The sequence below is a fragment of the Phalangium opilio genome, unplaced genomic scaffold (genome assembly GCF_054372755.1).
Source record: "Phalangium opilio isolate 3A_F unplaced genomic scaffold, DU_Popi_V2 ptg000105l_1, whole genome shotgun sequence".
NCBI lineage: Eukaryota > Metazoa > Arthropoda > Arachnida > Opiliones > Phalangiidae > Phalangium > Phalangium opilio.
Genome location: NW_028324207.1, coordinates 4110245 through 4120324, shown reverse-complemented (window position 1 = coordinate 4120324; position 10080 = coordinate 4110245). Strand labels below are relative to the sequence as shown.

Here is a 10080-nt window from a genome sequence, read left to right as displayed (position 1 = left end):
AGACTCGAAATCAGTTGGGATATTCCCTCGCAGGTTCGATTCCTGCCGACTGCGTTCGAACTCACATACTTATTCCAATGATAGCTTTAGTAGTTCCACAATTTTTTAGTGGTCTCGGTTAACAGAAGCAGTCGTGGCCGAGTGGTTAAGGCGACAGACTTGAAATTTGTTGGGATATTCCCCCGCTGGTTCGAATCCTGCCGACTGCGTTCGAACAAACATTCTTATTCCAATAATAGCTTTAGTAGTTCCACACTTTTTTGAGTGGTCTCGGTTAACAGAAGCAGTCGTGGCCGAGTGTTCAAGGCGACAGACTAGAAATCTGTTGGGATATTCCCGCGCTGGTTCCAATCCTGCCGACTGCGATTGAGCAAAGATTTTTTATTTCAATAATACCTTTGGTGGTTTCACAGATTTCTGAGTAGTCTCGGTCAATCGAAGCAGTCGTGGACGAGTGGTTAAGGCGACAGACTCGAAATCTGTAGGGATATTCCCGCGCAGGTTCGAATCCTGCCGACTGCGTTCGAGCTAGCATACTTTTTCCAATGATAGCTTTAGTAGTTCCACAATATTTGAGTGGTCTCGGATATCAGAAGCAGTCGTGGCCGAGTGGTTAAGGCGACAGACTAGAAATCTGTTGGGATATTCCCGCGTAGGTTCGAATCCTGCCGACTGCGATTGAGCAAAGATTTTGTATTTCAATAATGCCTTTAGTAGTTCCACAATTTTTTAGTGGTCTCGGTTAACAGAAGCAGTCGTGGCCGAGTGGTTAAGGCGACAGACTAGAAATCTGTTGGCATATTCCCGCGCAGGTTCGAATCCTGCCGACTGCGTTTGAACTATCATACTTATTCCAATGATAGCTTTAGTAGTTCCACAATTTTTTAGTGGTCTCGGTTAACAGAAGCAGTCGTGGCCGAGTGGTTAAGGCGACAGACTAGAAATCTGTTGGGATATTCCCGCGCAGGTTCGAATCCTGCCGACTGCGATTGAGCAAAGATTTTTTATTTCAATAATACCTTTGGTGGTTTCACAGATTTCTGAGTAGTCTCGGTTAATCGAAGCAGTCGTGGACGAGTGGGTAACGCGACAGACTCGAAATTTGTAGCGATATTCCCGCGCAGGTTCGAATCCTGCCGACTGCGTTCGAACACACATACTTATTCCAATGATAGGTTTAGTAGTTCCACAATTTTTTGAGTGGACTCGCTTAACAGAAGCAGTCGTGGCCGAGTGGTTCAGGCGACAGACTAGAAATCTGTTGGGATATTCCCGCGCAGGTTCGAATCCTGCCGACTGCGATTGAGCAAATATTTTTTATTTCAATAATACCTTTGGTGGTTTCACAGATTTCTGAGTAGTCTCGGTTAATCGAAGCAGTCGTGGACGAGTGGGTAAGGCGACAGACTCGAAATTTGTAGCGATATTCCCGCGCAGGTTCGAATCCTGCCGACTGCGTTCGAACACACATACTTATTCCAATGATAGGTTTAGTAGTTCCACAATTTTTTGAGTGGACTCGCTTAACAGAAGCAGTCGTGGCCGAGTGGTTAAGGCGACAGACTAGAAATCTATTGGGATATTCCCGCGCTGGTTCGAATCCTGCCGACTGCGATTGAGCAAAGATTTTTTATTTCAATAATACCTTTGGTGGTTTCACAGATTTCTGAGTAGTCACGGTTAATCGAAGCAGTCGTGGACGAGTGCTTAAGGCGACAGACTCGAAATCTGTTGGGATATTCCCTCGCAGGTTCGATTCCTGCCGACTGCGTTCGAACTCACATACTTTTTCCAATGATAGCTTTAGTAGTTCCACAATTTTTTAGTGGTCTCGGTTAACAGGAGCAGTCTTGGCCGAGTGGTTAAGGCGACAGACTAGAAATCTGTTGGGATATTCCCGCGCAGGTTCGAATCCTGCCGACTGCGATTGAGCAAAGATTTTTTATTTCAATAATACCTTAGGTGGTTTCACAGATTTCTGAGTAGTCTCGGTTAATCGAAGCAGTCGTGGACGAGTGCTTAAGGCGACAGACTCGAAATCTGTTGGGATATTCCAGCGCAGGTTCGAATCCTGCCGACTGCGATTGAGAAAAGCTTTTCATTTCAATAATACCTTTGGTGGTTTCACAGATTTCTGGGTAGTGTCGGTTAATCGAAGCAGTCGTGGACGAGTGCTTAAGGCGACAGACTCGAAATCAGTTGGGATATTCCCTCGCAGGTTCGATTCCTGCCGACTGCGTTCGAACTCACATACTTATTCCAATGATAGCTTTAGTAGTTCCACAATTTTTTAGTGGTCTCGGTTAACAGAAGCAGTCGTGGCCGAGTGGTTAAGGCGACAGACTTGAAATTTGTTGGGATATTCCCCCGCTGGTTCGAATCCTGCCGACTGCGTTCGAACAAACATTCTTATTCCAATAATAGCTTTAGTAGTTCCACACTTTTTTGAGTGGTCTCGGTTAACAGAAGCAGTCGTGGCCGAGTGTTCAAGGCGACAGACTAGAAATCTGTTGGGGTATTCCCGCGCAGGTTCGAATCCTGCCGTCTGCGATTGAGCAAAGATTTTGTATTTCAATAATACCTTTGGTGGTTTCACAGATTTCTGAGTAGTCTCGGTTAATCGAAGCAGTCGTGGACGAGTGCTTAAGGCGACAGACTCGAAATCTGTTGGGATATTCCAGCGCAGGTTCGAATCCTGCCGACTGCGTTCGAACTAACATACTTATTCCAATGATAGCTTTAGTAGTTCCACACTTTTTGAGTGGTCTCGGTTAACAGAAGCAGTCGTGGCCGAGTGGTTAAGGCGACAGACTAGAAATCTGTTGGGATATTCCCGCGCTGGTTCCAATCCTGCCGACTGCGATTGAGCAAAGATTTTTTATTTCAATAATACCTTTGGTGGTTTCACAGATTTCTGAGTAGTCTCGGTCAATCGAAGCAGTCGTGGACGAGTGGTTAAGGCGACAGACTCGAAATCTGTAGGGATATTCCCGCGCAGGTTCGAATCCTGCCGACTGCGTTCGAGCTAGCATACTTTTTCCAATGATAGCTTTAGTAGTTCCACAATTTTTGAGTGGTCTCGGATATCAGAAGCAGTCGTGGCCGAGTGGTTAAGGCGACAGACTAGAAATCTGTTGGGATATTCCCGCGTAGGTTCGAATCCTGCCGACTGCGATTGAGCAAAGATTTTGTATTTCAATAATGCCTTTAGTAGTTCCACAATTTTTTAGTGGTCTCGGTTAACAGAAGCAGTCGTGGCCGAGTGGTTAAGGCGACAGACTAGAAATCTGTTGGGATATTCCCGCGCAGGTTCGAATCCTGCCGACTGCGTTTGAACTATCATACTTATTCCAATGATAGCTTTAGTAGTTCCACACTTTTTGAGTGGTCTCGGTTAACAGAAGCAGTCGTGGCCGAGTGGTTAAGGCGACAGACTAGAAATCTGTTGGGATATTCCCGCGCAGGTTCGAATCCTGCCGACTGCGTTCGAACACACATACTTATTCCAATGATAGCTTTAGTAGTTCCACAATTTTTTGAGTGGACTCGCTTAACAGAAGCAGTCGTGGCCGAGTGGTTAAGGCGACAGACTAGAAATCTGTTGGGATATTCCCGCGCAGGTTCGAATCCTGCCGACTGCGATTGAGAAAAGCTTTTTATTTCAATAATACCTTTGGTGGTTTCACAGATTTCTGGGTAGTCTCGGTTAATCGAAGCAGTCGTGGACGAGTGCTTAAGGCGACAGACTCGAAATCAGTTGGGATATTCCCTCGCAGGTTCGATTCCTGCCGACTGCGTTCGAACTCACATACTTATTCCAATGATAGCTTTAGTAGTTCCACAATTTTTTAGTGGTCTCGGTTAACAGAAGCAGTCGTGGCCGAGTGGTTAAGGCGACAGACTTGAAATTTGTTGGGATATTCCCCCGCTGGTTCGAATCCTGCCGACTGCGTTCGAACAAACATTCTTATTCCAATAATAGCTTTAGTAGTTCCACACTTTTTGAGTGGTCTCGGTTAACAGAAGCAGTCGTGGCCGAGTGTTCAAGGCGACAGACTAGAAATCTGTTGGGGTATTCCCGCGCAGGTTCGAATCCTGCCGACTGCGATTGAGCAAAGATTTTTTATTTCAATAATACCTTTGGTGGTTTCACAGATTTCTGAGTAGTCTCGGTTAATCGAAGCAGTCGTGGACGAGTGCTTAAGGCGACAGACTCAAAATCTGTTGGGATATTTCAGCGCAGGTTCGAATCCTGCCGACTGCGTTCGAACTAACATACTTATTCCAATGATAGCTTTAGTAGTTCCACACTTTTTGAGTGGTCTCGGTTAACAGAAGCAGTCGTGGCCGAGTGGTTAAGGCGACAGACTAGAAATCTGTTGGGATATTCCCGCGCTGGTTCCAATCCTGCCGACTGCGATTGAGCAAAGATTTTTTATTTCAATAATACCTTTGGTGGTTTCACAGATTTCTGAGTAGTCTCGGTCAATCGAAGCAGTCGTGGACGAGTGGTTAAGGCGACAGACTCGAAATCTGTAGGGATATTCCCGCGCAGGTTCGAATCCTGCCGACTGCGTTCGAGCTAGCATACTTTTTCCAATGATAGCTTTAGTAGTTCCACAATTTTTGAGTGGTCTCGGATATCAGAAGCAGTCGTGGCCGAGTGGTTAAGGCGACAGACTAGAAATCTGTTGGGATATTCCCGCGTAGGTTCGAATCCTGCCGACTGCGATTGAGCAAAGATTTTGTATTTCAATAATGCCTTTAGTAGTTCCACAATTTTTTAGTGGTCTCGGTTAACAGAAGCAGTCGTGGCCGAGTGGTTAAGGCGACAGACTAGAAATCTGTTGGCATATTCCCGCGCAGGTTCGAATCCTGCCGACTGCGTTTGAACTATCATACTTATTCCAATGATAGCTTTAGTAGTTCCACAATTTTTTAGTGGTCTCGGTTAACAGAAGCAGTCGTGGCCGAGTGGTTAAGGCGACAGACTTGAAATCTGTTGGGATATTCCCGCGCAGGTTCGAATCCTGCCGACTGCGATTGAGCAAAGATTTTTTATTTCAATAATACCTTTGGTGGTTTCACAGATTTCTGAGTAGTCTCGGTTAATCGAAGCAGTCGTGGACGAGTGGGTAACGCGACAGACTCGAAATTTGTAGCGATATTCCCGCGCAGGTTCGAATCCTGCCGACTGCGTTCGAACACACATACTTATTCCAATGATAGGTTTAGTAGTTCCACAATTTTTTGAGTGGACTCGCTTAACAGAAGCAGTCGTGGCCGAGTGGTTCAGGCGACAGACTAGAAATCTGTTGGGATATTCCCGCGCAGGTTCGAATCCTGCCGACTGCGATTGAGCAAATATTTTTTATTTCAATAATACCTTTGGTGGTTTCACAGATTTCTGAGTAGTCTCGGTTAATCGAAGCAGTCGTGGACGAGTGGGTAAGGCGACAGACTCGAAATTTGTAGCGATATTCCCGCGCAGGTTCGAATCCTGCCGACTGCGTTCGAACACACATACTTATTCCAATGATAGGTTTAGTAGTTCCACACTTTTTGAGTGGTCTCGGTTAACAGAAGCAGTCGTGGCCGAGTGGTTAAGGCGACAGACTAGAAATATGTTGGGATATTCCCGCGCAGGTTCGAATCCTGCCGACTGCGTTCGAACACACATACTTATTCCAATGATAGCTTTAGTAGTTCCACAATTTTTTGAGTGGACTCGCTTAACAGAAGCAGTCGTGGCCGAGTGGTTAAGGCGACAGACTAGAAATCTGTTGGGATATTCCCGCGCAGGTTCGAATCCTGCCGACTGCGATTGAGAAAAGCTTTTTATTTCAATAATACCTTTGGTAGTTTCACAGATTTCTGGGTAGTCTCGGTTAATCGAAGCAGTCGTGGACGAGTGCTTAAGGCGACAGACTCGAAATCAGTTGGGATATTCCCTCGCAGGTTCGATTCCTGCCGACTGCGTTCGAACTCACATACTTATTCCAATGATAGCTTTAGTAGTTCCACAATTTTTTAGTGGTCTCGGTTAACAGAAGCAGTCGTGGCCGAGTGGTTAAGGCGACAGACTTGAAATTTGTTGGGATATTCCCCCGCTGGTTCGAATCCTGCCGACTGCGTTCGAACAAACATTCTTATTCCAATAATAGCTTTAGTAGTTCCACACTTTTTTGAGTGGTCTCGGTTAACAGAAGCAGTCGTGGCCGAGTGTTCAAGGCGACAGACTAGAAATCTGTTGGGGTATTCCCGCGCAGGTTCGAATCCTGCCGACTGCGATTGAGCAAAGATTTTTTATTTCAATAATACCTTTGGTGGTTTCACAGATTTCTGAGTAGTCTCGGTTAATCGAAGCAGTCGTGGACGAGTGCTTAAGGCGACAGACTCAAAATCTGTTGGGATATTTCAGCGCAGGTTCGAATCCTGCCGACTGCGTTCGAACTAACATACTTATTCCAATGATAGCTTTAGTAGTTCCACACTTTTTGAGTGGTCTCGGTTAACAGAAGCAGTCGTGGCCGAGTGGTTAAGGCGACAGACTAGAAATCTGTTGGGATATTCCCGCGCTGGTTCCAATCCTGCCGACTGCGATTGAGCAAAGATTTTTTATTTCAATAATACCTTTGGTGGTTTCACAGATTTCTGAGTAGTCTCGGTCAATCGAAGCAGTCGTGGACGAGTGGTTAAGGCGACAGACTCGAAATCTGTAGGGATATTCCCGCGCAGGTTCGAATCCTGCCGACTGCGTTCGAGCTAGCATACTTTTTCCAATGATAGCTTTAGTAGTTCCACAATTTTTGAGTGGTCTCGGATATCAGAAGCAGTCGTGGCCGAGTGGTTAAGGCGACAGACTAGAAATCTGTTGGGATATTCCCGCGTAGGTTCGAATCCTGCCGACTGCGATTGAGCAAAGATTTTGTATTTCAATAATGCCTTTAGTAGTTCCACAATTTTTTAGTGGTCTCGGTTAACAGAAGCAGTCGTGGCCGAGTGGTTAAGGCGACAGACTAGAAATCTGTTGGCATATTCCCGCGCAGGTTCGAATCCTGCCGACTGCGTTTGAACTATCATACTTATTCCAATGATAGCTTTAGTAGTTCCACAATTTTTTAGTGGTCTCGGTTAACAGAAGCAGTCGTGGCCGAGTGGTTAAGGCGACAGACTTGAAATCTGTTGGGATATTCCCGCGCAGGTTCGAATCCTGCCGACTGCGATTGAGCAAAGATTTTTTATTTCAATAATACCTTTGGTGGTTTCACAGATTTCTGAGTAGTCTCGGTTAATCGAAGCAGTCGTGGACGAGTGGGTAGCGCGACAGACTCGAAATTTGTAGCGATATTCCCGCGCAGGTTCGAATCCTGCCGACTGCGTTCGAACACACATACTTATTCCAATGATAGGTTTAGTAGTTCCACAATTTTTTGAGTGGACTCGCTTAACAGAAGCAGTCGTGGCCGAGTGGTTCAGGCGACAGACTAGAAATCTGTTGGGATATTCCCGCGCAGGTTCGAATCCTGCCGACTGCGATTGAGCAAATATTTTTTATTTCAATAATACCTTTGGTGGTTTCACAGATTTCTGAGTAGTCTCGGTTAATCGAAGCAGTCGTGGACGAGTGGGTAAGGCGACAGACTCGAAATTTGTAGCGATATTCCCGCGCAGGTTCGAATCCTGCCGACTGCGTTCGAACACACATACTTATTCCAATGATAGGTTTAGTAGTTCCACAATTTTTTGAGTGGACTCGCTTAACAGAAGCAGTCGTGGCCGAGTGGTTAAGGCGACAGACTAGAAATCTATTGGGATATTCCCGCGCTGGTTCGAATCCTGCCGACTGCGATTGCGCAAAGATTTTTTATTTCAATAATACCTTTGGTGGTTTCACAGATTTCTGAGTAGTCACGGTTAATCGAAGCAGTCGTGGACGAGTGCTTAAGGCGACAGACTCGAAATCTGTTGGGATATTCCCTCGCAGGTTCGATTCCTGCCGACTGCGTTCGAACTCACATACTTTTTCCAATGATAGCTTTAGTAGTTCCACAATTTTTTAGTGGTCTTGGTTAACAGGAGCAGTCTTGGCCGAGTGGTTAAGGCGACAGACTAGAAATCTGTTGGGATATTCCCGCGCAGGTTCGAATCCTGCCGACTGCGATTGAGCAAAGATTTTTTATTTCAATAATACCTTAGGTGGTTTCACAGATTTCTGAGTAGTCTCGGTTAATCGAAGCAGTCGTGGACGAGTGCTTAAGGCGACAGACTCGAAATCTGTTGGGATATTCCAGCGCAGGTTCGAATCCTGCCGACTGCGATTGAGAAAAGCTTTTTATTTCAATAATACCTTTGGTGGTTTCACAGATTTCTGGGTAGTCTCGGTTAATCGAAGCAGTCGTGGACGAGTGCTTAAGGCGAAAGACTCGAAATCAGTTGGGATATTCCCTCGCAGGTTCGATTCCTGCCGACTGCGTTCGAACTCACATACTTATTCCAATGATAGCTTTAGTAGTTCCACAATTTTTTAGTGGTCTCGGTTAACAGAAGCAGTCGTGGCCGAGTGGTTAAGGCGACAGACTTGAAATTTGTTGGGATATTCCCCCGCTGGTACGAATCCTGCCGACTGCGTTCGAACAAACATTCTTATTCCAATAATAGCTTTAGTAGTTCCACACTTTTTTGAGTGGTCTCGGTTAACAGAAGCAGTCGTGGCCGAGTGTTCAAGGCGACAGACTAGAAATCTGTTGGGGTATTCCCGCGCAGGTTCGAATCCTGCCGTCTGCGATTGAGCAAAGATTTTTTATTTCAATAATACCTTTGGTGGTTTCACAGATTTCTGAGTAGTCTCGGTTAATCGAAGCAGTCGTGGACGAGTGCTTAAGGCGACAGACTCGAAATCTGTTGGGATATTCCAGCGCAGGTTCGAATCCTGCCGACTGCGTTCGAACTAACATACTTATTCCAATGATAGCTTTAGTAGTTCCACACTTTTTGAGTGGTCTCGGTTAACAGAAGCAGTCGTGGCCGAGTGGTTAAGGCGACAGACTAGAAATCTGTTGGGATATTCCCGCGCTGGTTCCAATCCTGCCGACTGCGATTGAGCAAAGATTTTTTATTTCAATAATACCTTTGGTGGTTTCACAGATTTCTGAGTAGTCTCGGTCAATCGAAGCAGTCGTGGACGAGTGGTTAAGGCGACAGACTCGAAATCTGTAGGGATATTCCCGCGCAGGTTCGAATCCTGCCGACTGCGTTCGAGCTAGCATACTTTTTCCAATGATAGCTTTAGTAGTTCCACAATTTTTGAGTGGTCTCGGATATCAGAAGCAGTCGTGGCCGAGTGGTTAAGGCGACAGACTAGAAATCTGTTGGGATATTCCCGCGTAGGTTCCAATCCTGCCGACTGCGATTGAGCAAAGATTTTTTATTTCAATAATACCTTTGGTGGTTTCACAGATTTCTGAGTAGTCTCGGTCAATCGAAGCAGTCGTGGACGAGTGGTTAAGGCGACAGACTCGAAATCTGTAGGGATATTCCCGCGCAGGTTCGAATCCTGCCGACTGCGTTCGAGCTAGCATACTTTTTCCAATGATAGCTTTAGTAGTTCCACAATTTTTGAGTGGTCTCGGATATCAGAAGCAGTCGTGGCCGAGTGGTTAAGGCGACAGACTAGAAATCTGTTGGGATATTCCCGCGTAGGTTCGAACCCTGCCGACTGCGATTGAGCAAAGATTTTGTATTTCAATAATGCCTTTTGTAGTTCCACAATTTTTTAGTGGTCTAGGTTAACAGAAGCATTCGTGGCCGAGTGGTTAAGGCGACAGACTAGAAATCTGTTGGGATATTCCCGCGCAGGTTCGAATCCTGCCGACTGCGTTTGAACTATCATACTTATTCCAATGATAGCTTTAGTAGTTCCACAATTTTTTAGTGGTCTCGGTTAACAGAAGCAGTCGTGGCCGAGTGGTTAAGGCGACAGACTAGAAATCTGTTGGGATATTCCCGCGCAGGTTCGAATCCTGCCGACTGCGATTGAGCAAAGATTTTTTATTTCAATAATACCTTTGGTGGTTTCAC

General features: G+C 45.8%; 55 non-coding genes across 55 annotated transcripts; all 55 read left to right on the top strand.

The window, feature by feature from the left end:
• Window positions 1-127: 127 nt before the first annotated feature.
• On the top strand, window positions 128-209 carry TRNAS-UGA (transfer RNA serine (anticodon UGA)). Its single transcript has one exon. It is a non-coding gene; the product is annotated as a tRNA-Ser (tRNA).
• A 74-nt stretch (window positions 210-283) lies between these two features.
• On the top strand, window positions 284-365 carry TRNAS-AGA (transfer RNA serine (anticodon AGA)). The gene has a single exon. It is a non-coding gene; the product is annotated as a tRNA-Ser (tRNA).
• A 75-nt stretch (window positions 366-440) lies between these two features.
• On the top strand, window positions 441-522 carry TRNAS-CGA (transfer RNA serine (anticodon CGA)). The gene has a single exon. It is a non-coding gene; the product is annotated as a tRNA-Ser (tRNA).
• Window positions 523-595: 73 nt separating this feature from the next.
• Window positions 596-677, top strand: TRNAS-AGA (transfer RNA serine (anticodon AGA)). Its single transcript has one exon. It is a non-coding gene; the product is annotated as a tRNA-Ser (tRNA).
• A 74-nt stretch (window positions 678-751) lies between these two features.
• TRNAS-AGA (transfer RNA serine (anticodon AGA)) lies at window positions 752-833 on the top strand. Its single transcript has one exon. It is a non-coding gene; the product is annotated as a tRNA-Ser (tRNA).
• Window positions 834-906: 73 nt separating this feature from the next.
• Window positions 907-988, top strand: TRNAS-AGA (transfer RNA serine (anticodon AGA)). Its single transcript has one exon. It is a non-coding gene; the product is annotated as a tRNA-Ser (tRNA).
• A 231-nt stretch (window positions 989-1219) lies between these two features.
• TRNAS-AGA (transfer RNA serine (anticodon AGA)) lies at window positions 1220-1301 on the top strand. The gene has a single exon. It is a non-coding gene; the product is annotated as a tRNA-Ser (tRNA).
• Window positions 1302-1376: 75 nt separating this feature from the next.
• Window positions 1377-1458, top strand: TRNAS-CGA (transfer RNA serine (anticodon CGA)). Its single transcript has one exon. It is a non-coding gene; the product is annotated as a tRNA-Ser (tRNA).
• Window positions 1459-1532: 74 nt separating this feature from the next.
• On the top strand, window positions 1533-1614 carry TRNAS-AGA (transfer RNA serine (anticodon AGA)). Its single transcript has one exon. It is a non-coding gene; the product is annotated as a tRNA-Ser (tRNA).
• A 75-nt stretch (window positions 1615-1689) lies between these two features.
• Window positions 1690-1771, top strand: TRNAS-CGA (transfer RNA serine (anticodon CGA)). Its single transcript has one exon. It is a non-coding gene; the product is annotated as a tRNA-Ser (tRNA).
• Window positions 1772-1844: 73 nt separating this feature from the next.
• On the top strand, window positions 1845-1926 carry TRNAS-AGA (transfer RNA serine (anticodon AGA)). Its single transcript has one exon. It is a non-coding gene; the product is annotated as a tRNA-Ser (tRNA).
• Window positions 1927-2001: 75 nt separating this feature from the next.
• Window positions 2002-2083, top strand: TRNAS-CGA (transfer RNA serine (anticodon CGA)). The gene has a single exon. It is a non-coding gene; the product is annotated as a tRNA-Ser (tRNA).
• A 229-nt stretch (window positions 2084-2312) lies between these two features.
• TRNAS-UGA (transfer RNA serine (anticodon UGA)) lies at window positions 2313-2394 on the top strand. Its single transcript has one exon. It is a non-coding gene; the product is annotated as a tRNA-Ser (tRNA).
• Window positions 2395-2468: 74 nt separating this feature from the next.
• Window positions 2469-2550, top strand: TRNAS-AGA (transfer RNA serine (anticodon AGA)). The gene has a single exon. It is a non-coding gene; the product is annotated as a tRNA-Ser (tRNA).
• Window positions 2551-2625: 75 nt separating this feature from the next.
• Window positions 2626-2707, top strand: TRNAS-CGA (transfer RNA serine (anticodon CGA)). The gene has a single exon. It is a non-coding gene; the product is annotated as a tRNA-Ser (tRNA).
• A 73-nt stretch (window positions 2708-2780) lies between these two features.
• TRNAS-AGA (transfer RNA serine (anticodon AGA)) lies at window positions 2781-2862 on the top strand. Its single transcript has one exon. It is a non-coding gene; the product is annotated as a tRNA-Ser (tRNA).
• Window positions 2863-2937: 75 nt separating this feature from the next.
• On the top strand, window positions 2938-3019 carry TRNAS-CGA (transfer RNA serine (anticodon CGA)). The gene has a single exon. It is a non-coding gene; the product is annotated as a tRNA-Ser (tRNA).
• A 73-nt stretch (window positions 3020-3092) lies between these two features.
• On the top strand, window positions 3093-3174 carry TRNAS-AGA (transfer RNA serine (anticodon AGA)). The gene has a single exon. It is a non-coding gene; the product is annotated as a tRNA-Ser (tRNA).
• Window positions 3175-3248: 74 nt separating this feature from the next.
• Window positions 3249-3330, top strand: TRNAS-AGA (transfer RNA serine (anticodon AGA)). Its single transcript has one exon. It is a non-coding gene; the product is annotated as a tRNA-Ser (tRNA).
• A 73-nt stretch (window positions 3331-3403) lies between these two features.
• On the top strand, window positions 3404-3485 carry TRNAS-AGA (transfer RNA serine (anticodon AGA)). Its single transcript has one exon. It is a non-coding gene; the product is annotated as a tRNA-Ser (tRNA).
• A 74-nt stretch (window positions 3486-3559) lies between these two features.
• TRNAS-AGA (transfer RNA serine (anticodon AGA)) lies at window positions 3560-3641 on the top strand. The gene has a single exon. It is a non-coding gene; the product is annotated as a tRNA-Ser (tRNA).
• Window positions 3642-3870: 229 nt separating this feature from the next.
• Window positions 3871-3952, top strand: TRNAS-UGA (transfer RNA serine (anticodon UGA)). Its single transcript has one exon. It is a non-coding gene; the product is annotated as a tRNA-Ser (tRNA).
• Window positions 3953-4025: 73 nt separating this feature from the next.
• Window positions 4026-4107, top strand: TRNAS-AGA (transfer RNA serine (anticodon AGA)). The gene has a single exon. It is a non-coding gene; the product is annotated as a tRNA-Ser (tRNA).
• Window positions 4108-4337: 230 nt separating this feature from the next.
• On the top strand, window positions 4338-4419 carry TRNAS-AGA (transfer RNA serine (anticodon AGA)). Its single transcript has one exon. It is a non-coding gene; the product is annotated as a tRNA-Ser (tRNA).
• A 75-nt stretch (window positions 4420-4494) lies between these two features.
• TRNAS-CGA (transfer RNA serine (anticodon CGA)) lies at window positions 4495-4576 on the top strand. Its single transcript has one exon. It is a non-coding gene; the product is annotated as a tRNA-Ser (tRNA).
• A 73-nt stretch (window positions 4577-4649) lies between these two features.
• On the top strand, window positions 4650-4731 carry TRNAS-AGA (transfer RNA serine (anticodon AGA)). Its single transcript has one exon. It is a non-coding gene; the product is annotated as a tRNA-Ser (tRNA).
• A 74-nt stretch (window positions 4732-4805) lies between these two features.
• TRNAS-AGA (transfer RNA serine (anticodon AGA)) lies at window positions 4806-4887 on the top strand. The gene has a single exon. It is a non-coding gene; the product is annotated as a tRNA-Ser (tRNA).
• Window positions 4888-4960: 73 nt separating this feature from the next.
• TRNAS-UGA (transfer RNA serine (anticodon UGA)) lies at window positions 4961-5042 on the top strand. The gene has a single exon. It is a non-coding gene; the product is annotated as a tRNA-Ser (tRNA).
• A 231-nt stretch (window positions 5043-5273) lies between these two features.
• TRNAS-AGA (transfer RNA serine (anticodon AGA)) lies at window positions 5274-5355 on the top strand. The gene has a single exon. It is a non-coding gene; the product is annotated as a tRNA-Ser (tRNA).
• A 75-nt stretch (window positions 5356-5430) lies between these two features.
• TRNAS-CGA (transfer RNA serine (anticodon CGA)) lies at window positions 5431-5512 on the top strand. The gene has a single exon. It is a non-coding gene; the product is annotated as a tRNA-Ser (tRNA).
• A 73-nt stretch (window positions 5513-5585) lies between these two features.
• On the top strand, window positions 5586-5667 carry TRNAS-AGA (transfer RNA serine (anticodon AGA)). The gene has a single exon. It is a non-coding gene; the product is annotated as a tRNA-Ser (tRNA).
• Window positions 5668-5741: 74 nt separating this feature from the next.
• Window positions 5742-5823, top strand: TRNAS-AGA (transfer RNA serine (anticodon AGA)). The gene has a single exon. It is a non-coding gene; the product is annotated as a tRNA-Ser (tRNA).
• Window positions 5824-6052: 229 nt separating this feature from the next.
• TRNAS-UGA (transfer RNA serine (anticodon UGA)) lies at window positions 6053-6134 on the top strand. The gene has a single exon. It is a non-coding gene; the product is annotated as a tRNA-Ser (tRNA).
• A 74-nt stretch (window positions 6135-6208) lies between these two features.
• Window positions 6209-6290, top strand: TRNAS-AGA (transfer RNA serine (anticodon AGA)). The gene has a single exon. It is a non-coding gene; the product is annotated as a tRNA-Ser (tRNA).
• A 230-nt stretch (window positions 6291-6520) lies between these two features.
• Window positions 6521-6602, top strand: TRNAS-AGA (transfer RNA serine (anticodon AGA)). The gene has a single exon. It is a non-coding gene; the product is annotated as a tRNA-Ser (tRNA).
• Window positions 6603-6677: 75 nt separating this feature from the next.
• Window positions 6678-6759, top strand: TRNAS-CGA (transfer RNA serine (anticodon CGA)). Its single transcript has one exon. It is a non-coding gene; the product is annotated as a tRNA-Ser (tRNA).
• A 73-nt stretch (window positions 6760-6832) lies between these two features.
• TRNAS-AGA (transfer RNA serine (anticodon AGA)) lies at window positions 6833-6914 on the top strand. Its single transcript has one exon. It is a non-coding gene; the product is annotated as a tRNA-Ser (tRNA).
• A 74-nt stretch (window positions 6915-6988) lies between these two features.
• On the top strand, window positions 6989-7070 carry TRNAS-AGA (transfer RNA serine (anticodon AGA)). The gene has a single exon. It is a non-coding gene; the product is annotated as a tRNA-Ser (tRNA).
• Window positions 7071-7143: 73 nt separating this feature from the next.
• Window positions 7144-7225, top strand: TRNAS-UGA (transfer RNA serine (anticodon UGA)). Its single transcript has one exon. It is a non-coding gene; the product is annotated as a tRNA-Ser (tRNA).
• Window positions 7226-7456: 231 nt separating this feature from the next.
• Window positions 7457-7538, top strand: TRNAS-AGA (transfer RNA serine (anticodon AGA)). The gene has a single exon. It is a non-coding gene; the product is annotated as a tRNA-Ser (tRNA).
• Window positions 7539-7613: 75 nt separating this feature from the next.
• On the top strand, window positions 7614-7695 carry TRNAS-CGA (transfer RNA serine (anticodon CGA)). Its single transcript has one exon. It is a non-coding gene; the product is annotated as a tRNA-Ser (tRNA).
• Window positions 7696-7769: 74 nt separating this feature from the next.
• TRNAS-AGA (transfer RNA serine (anticodon AGA)) lies at window positions 7770-7851 on the top strand. The gene has a single exon. It is a non-coding gene; the product is annotated as a tRNA-Ser (tRNA).
• A 75-nt stretch (window positions 7852-7926) lies between these two features.
• TRNAS-CGA (transfer RNA serine (anticodon CGA)) lies at window positions 7927-8008 on the top strand. The gene has a single exon. It is a non-coding gene; the product is annotated as a tRNA-Ser (tRNA).
• Window positions 8009-8081: 73 nt separating this feature from the next.
• On the top strand, window positions 8082-8163 carry TRNAS-AGA (transfer RNA serine (anticodon AGA)). Its single transcript has one exon. It is a non-coding gene; the product is annotated as a tRNA-Ser (tRNA).
• A 75-nt stretch (window positions 8164-8238) lies between these two features.
• On the top strand, window positions 8239-8320 carry TRNAS-CGA (transfer RNA serine (anticodon CGA)). The gene has a single exon. It is a non-coding gene; the product is annotated as a tRNA-Ser (tRNA).
• Window positions 8321-8549: 229 nt separating this feature from the next.
• TRNAS-UGA (transfer RNA serine (anticodon UGA)) lies at window positions 8550-8631 on the top strand. Its single transcript has one exon. It is a non-coding gene; the product is annotated as a tRNA-Ser (tRNA).
• Window positions 8632-8705: 74 nt separating this feature from the next.
• TRNAS-AGA (transfer RNA serine (anticodon AGA)) lies at window positions 8706-8787 on the top strand. Its single transcript has one exon. It is a non-coding gene; the product is annotated as a tRNA-Ser (tRNA).
• A 75-nt stretch (window positions 8788-8862) lies between these two features.
• Window positions 8863-8944, top strand: TRNAS-CGA (transfer RNA serine (anticodon CGA)). The gene has a single exon. It is a non-coding gene; the product is annotated as a tRNA-Ser (tRNA).
• A 73-nt stretch (window positions 8945-9017) lies between these two features.
• Window positions 9018-9099, top strand: TRNAS-AGA (transfer RNA serine (anticodon AGA)). Its single transcript has one exon. It is a non-coding gene; the product is annotated as a tRNA-Ser (tRNA).
• A 75-nt stretch (window positions 9100-9174) lies between these two features.
• TRNAS-CGA (transfer RNA serine (anticodon CGA)) lies at window positions 9175-9256 on the top strand. The gene has a single exon. It is a non-coding gene; the product is annotated as a tRNA-Ser (tRNA).
• Window positions 9257-9329: 73 nt separating this feature from the next.
• On the top strand, window positions 9330-9411 carry TRNAS-AGA (transfer RNA serine (anticodon AGA)). The gene has a single exon. It is a non-coding gene; the product is annotated as a tRNA-Ser (tRNA).
• A 75-nt stretch (window positions 9412-9486) lies between these two features.
• Window positions 9487-9568, top strand: TRNAS-CGA (transfer RNA serine (anticodon CGA)). The gene has a single exon. It is a non-coding gene; the product is annotated as a tRNA-Ser (tRNA).
• A 73-nt stretch (window positions 9569-9641) lies between these two features.
• TRNAS-AGA (transfer RNA serine (anticodon AGA)) lies at window positions 9642-9723 on the top strand. Its single transcript has one exon. It is a non-coding gene; the product is annotated as a tRNA-Ser (tRNA).
• Window positions 9724-9797: 74 nt separating this feature from the next.
• On the top strand, window positions 9798-9879 carry TRNAS-AGA (transfer RNA serine (anticodon AGA)). Its single transcript has one exon. It is a non-coding gene; the product is annotated as a tRNA-Ser (tRNA).
• A 73-nt stretch (window positions 9880-9952) lies between these two features.
• Window positions 9953-10034, top strand: TRNAS-AGA (transfer RNA serine (anticodon AGA)). The gene has a single exon. It is a non-coding gene; the product is annotated as a tRNA-Ser (tRNA).
• The last annotated feature ends 46 nt before the right edge of the window (window positions 10035-10080 follow it).